The following is a 9662-nucleotide window of genomic DNA, read 5'->3' as shown; positions in this document are numbered from 1 at the left end:
CACTATATCTTAAATGAAATACTGTACTTTTTACTGCACAACATTAATGTAGCAGCTATAGTTATTAATCACTATATGCAAATTGTTGTATCTCTACATAAATAAAGGACATGATGAGCTTAACAATAAAATGCCCTGTTATTTAACCAACAATACACACATGACATCACTTCAATTAAGTAAATCGCTAACGTAATGCTATAGAAAACCTCCTATGACTTCATGTCACCACTCTCAAGCTAAAGGGGGCTAATGTGTGGTGTGACAATGTTTAGTAGTTTAATTCAGTCACTTGTTAGCAACTGCTGTTCACCAGTGGGGTTTCTATTGAAGTATTCTATGTTTTATGTGACCTTATTTCGAGCATCTAACCAACCATCTAACTCATTCAAAAAAACATTGACTTAGAGATGAGCAAACCAAAGAGTGCTCAAATGTCAACTCATTTCTGGATTTAAAACTCATTCCTGCACCTTTAGCTGTGTTTGTTGTATACAGTATGTTCATGATGATACATGGGAATATCATTTGGGGGAGTGGCTTTGGATGGAGAGCTGAAGGGACACGGTTTCAGCTTTGCAAACTAAGCGACAGTCTCTGTAGATTTAGAAAAAATAGTTTGCAACATTATGTTGGGTTTAGAGGTTGAAAATCTTTTAAAACTAGGTTACGTTTGCTTGGTTTTCAAATCTTTCCCACCTTAGTTTTCTTTTACATCAAAAATAACTTGCTTTTATTGGAGCATTTTTTACACCATGGTAATACTTCTAACTAAATAACAGTTTTGGAGAGTTACGCATAAAACAAATACTCTAACTCTTCCTCTGTCTTAGGGCTCTTGGCGAGGTCTCTCATTGCAAATGTCTGGATGATGAATCCCAACTTTCCATTAGATAAAAGCACACCAAAAATATTTTAGCAAGACAGTAACCATATGAATGTCAACAGCAAGTAGACAAGAGTTGTTACTGTAAAGCTATCTGAGGTGATCTGTACAATTGAGACTGAACAGGGTGAGTGTGTGAGCACATGTTTACTGAAGATGAACTGATATACTGTATGCCCTTGTGCAAATATATATAAATAAAACAAAATCAAGCAGCACAAGTAATCTGGGCCCTAATTAAAAGCCGCAGACATATTTGAAATGCTTCAAGTGAGGCAGACTCTCTCTCTCTCTGTCTGCATGCATGTGTTCAGATGTCATTAATTCTTAAGGCTGAAAGACTCTGTTCTGATCTCTCATGAAGATGAATGTCATGAAAGTAGCCTTACATATTTAATGATGCTACAATACGATCACAAGACCAAGCCACTTCACTAACATACTTTACATTTTACATGTTGCATCTAAACCATGCCCTGTGACGATAAATATTGTGACAGCAAAACAGCATACAGAAGCTAAGGCCTGTAAAAGCTTCTCTGCTATTACATAAGACTTTCTGCAGAGAGGGGGATTAATGCTGTATGAAAAACTGGACTTTTTAAAGAGGCCATATTATGCTTTTTGGGGATTTTCCCTCTCCTGTAGTATGTTATATAGGTTTCTGTGCATGTACTGTAAATGGTATGCAAAGGCTAAAATCCAAAAGTTCCCTCCAGAGGGAGTTTCTCTCCCACACACTCCCTGTCTCAAAGACCTTCATTGAACTCCTTTGTTTACTTCCATAACATAGTGACATCATTACGTAACACTCATACTTCTATTGCAGTTCCAACACATTGTACTTGAAAGAAAAAAAAGCTTTTTGAACAATTTTCATGTAAACATGCAGGGCCCTGGCCAACTCTCGGCCAGGGCAAAGTTATGTGATGAGGCCCTCTGTGTCCCGAGTGTCGACGGGGGGGGGGGGGGAGGGGGGGTTTCGGAGCCTCCAAACTGGCGTGCTTACAGTAATTGCGCCGCATAAGCGCATAAAGGTGCAGCGCATTTGCGCTTCGAGGTGAGGCCTAATCCGCGAGGTGAGGCCCCACGTAGTCTGCGTGATCTGCGTGTAGGGAGGGGCGGGCCTGTAAACATGTCACAGTAGAGTCAAAAAATACAAATTTTAAAAGGAGTTTGATGAATAACATGGGGCAGATATGTGTGACACAATTTTGAGTAAACTTTGTATTTGTAATTTGTATTTGTCTGCTATAGATGCCCATGTAGTGCTGCGTACCTGGACTCACATTCAGGTTCATGTCCGGACTCAAGTCCAGAGGTTCAGGTTCAGGTCCGGACTTATAAGTCCGGACCTGAACCCATGGCTTGTGTCAAGTTGTGTGAGTAACTAAAGTGAACTTATTGTGAGCTAATTATCAATTGAAAATAAACTCATAATCAACTAAAATTCAAACTCGTCAGGTTTATTGTGCTCCCTTCCAACTTGTGTCTACATTTTTCTACAAAGTACAAATGTAAAAAAAACACTTTTTGCCACTTAGTCTACAAATGACTTATGACAGCAACTACAGTGAACTACTACAAAGTTCAAACATTTATTTAATTTACCAAACTAAAGTAACCAAACAGTCCCTGAGCCGACTGAGCCTAATTCCTAAAACTTTGCTGCAAGGTAGAGTGTAGAGTAGACTATACGCATTACACTGTTACACACCTACTATACAGTATACACTGTAGTGACTACTACTCGACCACGCTGTCCACTATGTCTAAGCCAATCACATCGCTAGCTTCCCTTGACGTCACACAGATCTCGCGAGCAGTTGCGATATTTTGCGAGACTTCGTGATTTTCAGTAATGGCCGCCATATCAGAAGCTGACACAATGTTTTTCGTCTTTTCTCAGCGCAAATTTCTCGATCTATGGAAGGTTTTAGATGGTTTAGAACAAAAAGGAGAATATACGTAAGTGCTAGTTTTTTTGCGAGTCCAAGTACCGGTTCCCAACGTTCCGGTTTTAACCGGACTTGAACCGAAACTTTTTACAAGGCCAGTACCGGTTCGGCGTACCGGTACGCAGCACTATGCCCATGAAATCTAAGTGATTTGTCGATTTGTTCCAGCATGCAGATGTGAAGCCCAATACTATATTATAATATACTATGTTATGAATATAGACGAATATGTGAATATTTGTCTATATTCTAAATAAAACCTCTGGTTACATAAGCTGATTTATTACTGAATAAACTGCTCTCTGATTCAGGCTGCAGCCACACGAGGGCGATAACGCACCAAAATCGTTATCAAAAAAGTCTTCCGTCCAAACGCAATAGGCACCAGAAACGTGTCCGTCCACACGAGACAGCTCGAACCGCTGGAGATGCTGTAGTACATATGCCGGGGGCGCTGAGGCGCTGAACTTCTGCCACAAAATACACCAAAAGCAGCGAAGAAGAGTTCTCGCGCATGCATGGTTGCCATGGTTGCCCTTCTGTTTATTCTCCGCACTGGATTTAGCAGCAGAGGTTGTTAGCAGCAGAGGTTGTTCGGCAAAAGGTAGGACCCAAATGCAGATTAAAAGGGAAGCGGGTTTCAAAACCAAAGCAAGCTTTAATAAAAAAAAGCTGATGAACATAAATAACATGGAATGAAACACATAGGTAACACGAGGAAGATACAATACCAAAAACGATCGTGACCAACATGGAGGGAGACAGGAAAAACAATGAACCGACAAGGTACACAGGGGAAGACAAGACTAAATACAGAGAAGGGTAATCACATGACGAGACACAGCTGGGCAAGGGAGGCAGAAACACAAGGGCAACAAGTGAACACAATGAGACAATCAGACACAGGAGGAAAAACACAGGAAGAAAAACAAGAGACAGGGAGAACAGAATGGCAAAACAAAACCCATTACCAGACAGACAAAACTAGAACCGTGACATAACACCAAGATCGTGACAGAACCCCCCCCTCAAGGGACGGATTCCAGACGTCCAAAGAAAACAAAGTCCAACACTTCGTAAAGGGTGGGTAGAGGGGGTCGGGAGGACTGGTCTGGGTCGACAGCCCAGAGGCAAGGCAGAGTTCATGGAGGTGGTCTCGGGCGTATGGCCCGGGGGCAAGGCGGAGGCAGAGAAGCGGCTAAGGCCGCGGCGAGCATATTCAGGGAGCCGGGTACAAGGACGGACCGGGTTCGTGACCGACTGGACCACCGGTGGAATAGGAACCAGTGTTGTCCGGACAGGAACCCTGGACGTAATCACAGGACGAGGCACAGCTGGGCAAGGGAGGCAGAAACACAAGGGCAACAGGTAAACACAATGAGACAATCAGACACAGGAGGAAAAACACAGGAAGGAAAACAAGAGACAGGGAAAACAGAATAGGAGAACAAAACCCATTACCAGACAGACAAAACTAAAACCGTGCCATAACACCAAGGTCTTGACAGAGGTGGGGTTTCGCCGGTCAACATGTGTTAAAGTTTAAATCTTCCGGACAAAATTAGAAAAGTGCCGGTCAAAGGTCTTCTTTGTTATTTATTGAGCTTTAAAACAAATGAATAACGACTCTATATAATAATATAAGAATTATACACGGAGGACGGAGCCTCTCTTTTCCTCCCCCTCTCCTGACAGCCCGTCAGTATCCGTGGTCTCATGCAGCTGGCTGATCCAGTAATGAGTGACCCGACAGTAAAAAATAAACATAACTAGTTTTGGTAGTTTGAGAGGTTATTAAAATAGCTAAGGGTGATGATCTAACTTGAAGTGTGTGTTTTGTTCCGCTTATAGCTCCATCACAGCGGGCGGAGCTGCAGGTTATCATGCAGAGCTGCGTGTCTCCTCTCCTGTCCGATTAGACTTCACTCGCGTTTATGTCCATATCAATCAAATCTAGCTGGAAGCTCCTGCTGGGTGCACTGTCCTGCGAGATACCGGGACCTGGCTCGAAACACTGGGGCTATTGCGCGATCGTTAGCAGGAAATGATCGTTATAGGGCGTAATCACGGAGCCGTTTGGCCGCCAAGAGCATTTCGCCCGCGGATCTACCCACCTTGGGACCCGTTATGTCAAGGGGTGAACTCAGAGGCATGAACTCAAATGCACAACTCAGACTCAGACTCGGGTGGTATTCAAAAATAAAGACTTGACTGGAATTTACACAGTAACAAAAACAAGAAACACAAAATCACTCTTCCGAGGAAAAACTAAATGCAATAATCGTGAGCATAAGAAAACGGGATACGACCATGGAGTAGGCTTGAACGTGGTCATGAATAAGAAAGGAACTGGCACTGGACAGGTGGGGACTAACCATAGCCGTGGGAACATGTTTCAAATGGGGGGTGCTGTGGCGATCACATCCTCTAGGGGGGTCAGGGTGGAAGATTTTTTTTCAACATTATAAAGTAAAATGCTTCAATCTGGTGCACTTTGAGCTGAATTGCCAGAGACTAGATCTAAGGGGTACATCTCTAAACACCCATATCGAAGAGATCGGTTTACATTTTAATAATCAAATAAGTATGTGGACATAACCAATAACCTAACATAGCCAATAACAAGTAAATGTAACTTATTTTATTTTTGTTGTTAATTTATTTCTTATTTTACCAGTTAACATTTATTTATTTATGTATATTCTTTAATCTCTCCAGATTTAAACAATATTTCTGGTTTACTGTCCTATAGTATGCACTGGAATGATTTCAAACTTGTTTTTATTTATCCCAATAATTATAAAGGTGTGCCTTGGGAATATTTGTTTACATAAATTGTTAACAAACCGTTTGAGACCCTCTGAGATAACTTAGACTAAAGTGAACTATCTAAACACTCAGTCCTTTACCTCACTGAGCCTCTCAGTCCGTCTGGAGAGGACTCTCCCTCCACTTCTTTTATCCGTTAGCGCAGCAGAAGCTAACAAAAATCCCCGCCGGTATCTCTCTCGCTCTCTCTCTGTGTGTGAGCTGCGGGCGCCTGATAAGCCAACATCCCCCACTTTCATCGCACAGGGCAAATGGAAACTGTAACCGGGGTGAAAAGGGTGTTATCTTTACTTAATTATGAATGTTGTTACATCAGGGCTGAAAATTCGTTTTTTGTATTATATTTCCATTTAATCTTGTGGACGTGCAGATTCCCTGTCCTCCATCAGGGGGTGCTGCAGCACCCTCAGCACCCCTACTTCCCACGGCCCTGGGACTAACACAATATATACACAAGGTGAGGGGAACAGGTGGAAACAATCAGGGCAGGGAAACCAATCACGAACACAGGAGACAAATAGGGGCGGGGAGCATGGAGTTCTGAAACGAGAGGGGAAATTACTTTTCACAATAAGACAGAGGGCACAGAACAAAGGAACATGACAAAACTAATACAAAGAATAAACTTTCATGATAAGTTTCCGAGACATGACACGTTATCCTTATTGTTTTCTGCGTTTCCATGTCGGCCTCGTGTGGCCGAACCGTCTATCTGATAGAGAACTGTAGCAGCAGCTTAATCGAAAGTGGGGGTGGGGGGGAGTGCATGGGGGTTGTGTTCCTGCCCATCTCCCTCACTGCATGAATTGTCTGGTGTCTGTTCACCAATGCGTCTCTATCGCCATTCTCTAAATGTACCCCTGGCTTTGTAGACTACAGCTGGTCAGTAGGCCTAGCTGTTGACACATTGCCTCTATATTTTTGTTAACCTCTAACCACATCTGTCTCTGTTTAATATATGTCTCAATCCTTCTTATAGATTATAAACATTGTTTAAGATGGTGAAATCCCTCAGTGGTTCCCCAACTTTTTCAGTCGGGACCCCCTTGGGTAATTGGACATATTTTCGGGACCCCCCAACCCGGTTCCCATCTATATTGGTAGGATTAATTGTATATTGTTGTAAAAACATTACATTTTCTCTGCTAATAATAATAAGATATAAAGATCCAACTATAATTGTATATTTTATTATGGATTACACATGAACAAAAGTGCTCGTAATAGATACTGTGAATTCATTTGGCCTAATTAAAACTAGCAGGCCTTCTTCCCAGAGTAGTAGATTTTTAAATTCAAATTTCTCTAAGGAAAATATATTAATGAACTATTATTTCTACTGCAGGTTGCAAACGATCACATCACTTTACCATTCCTATTCCACACATAGCCTATCAATGACTTGTGTGTGCTTGCTTTCCCTTGCAGATCTTCTCAAACCGGGGCTGTTGTTTTGAGACTGCCACTCTCAGTTCATTCTCAATGTTCAGCTTTGATCTGTATTTCGTTTTGATGGCAGCAAGAAAAGCCTATCTCACACAAGTAGGATGTTGCAAAAGGCAGCATTATGCCCACAGCTCTCTGACCAATGAGATATTTTCGAGCAGTGTTTGTTTACAATTGAATAATAATAATATTAATAATAATACATTTGATTTATATATCACACTTTAAAAACAACGTCATCTCAAGGTGCTTCACAAAGCTAAAAGGAGAAAATAATAAAATAGAAAAATCTTCCCGCGCACCTCCTGCAGTACCTCCGCGACCCACCAGAGGTTGCGCCCCACAGTTTGAAAACCACTAAACCGATCAAAAATTATTCCACTGTAGAGCAGATGAAAGGGAGTCAGAAGCGGTGTGTTCAGCATGGAACTCCACACTTTATTATCCATTTATAATCAACACAAGCTACATTTGCTGCTACAGCATGTCAAGCTAGCATGAATGACACCAAACCCCGGTACCCTCACTAACGGGTCGGCGTTGCAACCATGGTTGGTTGTAATCCCACAATAATCCCAACGGTGAAATATCTAACAATTCAAGTTTTAACCTCAGCTCGTCACGCAAGCTAAACTCTTCACCATTAACTTCCATACAGATTTTCTGTCAGTAGATACAAAAAAGTGTCAGAAGACTGAAAAGTGATTAGATATTGAATTGTTAGTAGGTAAATAATCATGTTAAAACCACAAACTGAGTGTATCATTGATTTTCAGCTCAGTAGCTCTAGAGAACATCCCATGATCATTCACTTTGAATTGTAAAACAATATCAAGTCTGTTATCCTTCAAAACTCTGAACTGTTACAGTTCTTTCCATTGATATATTGTGCTTGTTGTGAACGTTTAGACATCCCTTAAGGCTCTTTCCTTAAAACATCCACCTCCCTCATTCCTTTCTATTTCTATCCGCAGATATCTGCTCTCTCCACGATGCCAGAGAAACTCTTCTTGCTCATTAAAGATGTCTATCACACGTTTAACATCTATAAGAAAGCAGTTACATAGAGCAGAAACTGTGATCAACCTGTTTTATTTGACTTCAAATAAGCAGAGAAAGTAGTGAGGTTAGAGATGTGTGATGGAATGAGAAAAGGAAGAGTTAATGTGAACACATGTTGAGGGTGTGTGCAGGGGTGAGATTATGGAGGAATGCCGGCAGTCCAGGCCAGTCTCCATTGCGGATCTTAAAAGGATTTTCCGCACAATTTTTAGCTTCAGACGATTCAAACAGAGGCTCAGTGATCAGCGTTCACTGTTTTATCTTCTATTTCCAGCAGTGACCAACAGGTACCATAAACTGCATGCCATGTGTTTGAGGTGACGCATCTTGTCAGAGAATTCACTCACTTCCTGTTATAGATTTAATTTCAAATGCTCATAAAGGGAAAAGGTGTATGGAGTTTGAAATTAACATTCTATAAAAAACGTATTTTTAAATATGGCCTATATTGAAAGAGTCCTTGACAGTAATATATCACATCACATTAGCAATCAAGATAATACTATACTATAAACTCTTTAGTATAGGGTTACTTTTAGAAAAAAAAACCTTATTAGCCCCAATAAGAATAAAGGTACTCGTAAAGATAACTTTTCAACCAATTGAAATCTATCAAATTCACATAAAAACAACAGTTCACTGAAAAAACAGAAATGTTGACTTTAATGAAAGGTATTATCTCAACAAGTTTCTCCTAACTGTATTAGGTAGTTGAAAGCAATAATATAGCTTCAAGGCTACAACTCAATATAATTGTTTTCAACTAACTGAATACAGTAATATGGATTTTGTCCACTATTAAAGTCAACATTTCAGTTTTTTCAGTGTAGGTTAACAGAGCAAAAAGCCGATAAAGAAATTAAACATCGATCTGGTCTTCTTTGTTTTGGCAATCCGATTGCATTCAACATGACATCTCCTTCAGTGTAAAACCTTGTTGTTGACTTCTTCCTGGTTTCTTCTTCGTGTCTTTACAGTTTCATGACGCTGACATTTCTCCTGAGCTCATCTGCATACTGTAGTTCAAACTAACATTTCCACATTCCAACAGCTGCTATATTCAACCACCAGGCAATGAAACCAGAAGGGCAGCTTTCCAGGATTAGACAGGCATTACTTTAAGTAAATGTAGCAATGTCACATTTAAAAAATACACAATTAAAAAAGAAAGCCCAATATTTAAGTGTCTATGTGTAAAGAGTAAAGAAGCCTCCATTGGTATAAAAACCTATATAACACATTAAAGGAAAGGGAAAACCCCAAAGCATTAAAGGGCCCCTTTAAATAAATGTATACAAGGTCAAATTAGGCAATATGACCAAATATATATATATATAGGATTTGAATGTTATTTTTAACACATGAATTTGTAAGTGCCAATCAACTTTCTTTTGATTCATTTTTGCTGAACAAAGGCTTTATATTATTTCCTGACAAAAGTTCAAGCACACTCTAAAATATTCATTTTAAATGGGTTCTAA

The sequence above is a fragment of the Notothenia rossii genome, assembly GCF_949606895.1.
Source record: "Notothenia rossii genome assembly, chromosome: 9".
NCBI classification, from domain to species: domain Eukaryota; kingdom Metazoa; phylum Chordata; class Actinopteri; order Perciformes; family Nototheniidae; genus Notothenia; species Notothenia rossii.
Note: the sequence above shows the minus strand (reverse complement) of the source record.